This window comes from Aphis gossypii, chromosome 3 (assembly GCF_020184175.1).
Source record: "Aphis gossypii isolate Hap1 chromosome 3, ASM2018417v2, whole genome shotgun sequence".
NCBI classification, from domain to species: domain Eukaryota; kingdom Metazoa; phylum Arthropoda; class Insecta; order Hemiptera; family Aphididae; genus Aphis; species Aphis gossypii.
The window spans coordinates 51,880,401-51,882,374 of NC_065532.1; positions in this window are offsets into that span (position 1 = coordinate 51,880,401).

Genomic DNA, 1,974 nt, shown 5'->3' on the forward strand with positions numbered 1-1,974 from the left:
TTCGTGTCGTTTTTATTTCAACATGCATGAATTTTCCTCTGGTCGTGAATAATGAAACGAATAAACAAACCGTGAGCACCTAATATACTCGGAATATTAAATGGGAAAATATTATAACTTCTATTGTATTATTCTAACAATTGCCTTATTATACCCAATAAAACGATTAGTCAATTTTCAGGGTATAAAATTTATAATAATAATAAAAAAAAAAAAAAAATGATTACTATAAAAATAAATCGCGATAAAAAACCGTTCTGATGTATTATCTTTAGTCCTATAAAATCTCCATATCAATGTTTACTTAAGAAAACAGTTTTTTGTTTATTTATTTTTAATTTAGTATGCGTCATTGTTTAGAACATTGTAATGTGTAATACCATAACATCATATACATAATACATATAGGTGAATTGATATATTATGGTTTATTATCAAAGTCGTGACGACTAATATCAGCGTATAACGTATAGCACAATGTTGTAATATGATATGTGCCCAAAATAAGCATTTGCTAGGTCCCTCCTTAAAAATTTGAAATTAATAAAAAAATAATATTATACTATCGATTATGTTATAATCATCTCATTAGTTATCATATTTCATAACCTTTGTTCGAACGGAATTTTCGTTTCACTATCAAAGTCAGTTGACGAACCCGTGTGAAATAGGTTATCAGCCAATTAAGAATTGTGTATAGGTTTATTACAATTCAAACGCTGGCATAAAATCGCGCGCGCCCGTTCATCGGAATCGAACAATTAAATTTATTCGCAAACACACGTACCACATGTATACTACCTATATTGCTTAGCGGAATACGATTTTTTTTTTAAACTCATTGTTCGCTAATACAACAATAGTAATAATATTAGTATATATTGTATACGTCGCAACTCGTAATAATATAGCTTACGGCTGACTTAAATAATATTATATATTGTTACCGTTTAATAAATTCTCCCACGACAATATAACGATTTGCATATAAACATCGTGGTATAATAATATAATGGTGGTGTATATTATAAATTATAATATCATGTATCTTTACTGAATTATCCTAATTGACTTGGCGATTGACTAAATCAAACCTTACACCGCAAAAACTTTATGGACTTAAGGCGTAACTGAGTAAGTACGTTACAGTACTATGTAATACATAAATATTGAAACCGTCGTGAATTCCTGATTTACAGCATTGGTTTTTTTTCCAAACGTGACATTTGTTATATTTGACATAGTCAAATAATCAAAACTTGTATCTTCCAGTCGAGTTTGTGGACAAGAGTTATAGTAATAAATGATTGCCTTGAGTTAACCTCGATAAACATAGTATCTAGGATTTCCTGCTCAATATAGTTGATATACATAATATGGGAGATCATCTAAATTGTTTATTTTCTCAGATTTATCCGATCTCCCACCTCCATCTAAAGTTTGTAACTTTTAATAGAAACTCAAAAACGAATCATAAATGTATTTTTATCTTTCATGTTTTACCTCCCACCTCTTAGTTTATGTTTCTACATTCTACGTGAGCCTATTCAATTTTAACCCATATTTGTTTGAAAAACATCAAAATTTAATAATTTTCAGTACAGTACAGTTATTACCTGTATAATAGGTCGAAAAATAGAAACCGAAATACAACGAAAAACCTCAGCTGAACACCGCGTGGACGCATAAGACTAAAAAACCTACCACTTCAGTGTGTATTAAAACACGGCCGGGCAACTAAATAGAAAGAATCCTAGAAAAACGTCTACCATCATTATATAATACAATATGTAATATAATATATGCGCGTATATGGACCACTATGAAAAAAAAAACATAAACTGACAGTGTCATCGACAAAACTACAAAAGTATGTTTATAATACGCCTAGACGACTATAATATGATATTATAATACCGGTACGAATCAGGTTCGCGATTTATTTTTATTATTATAATTATTTTTTTTTTTTTT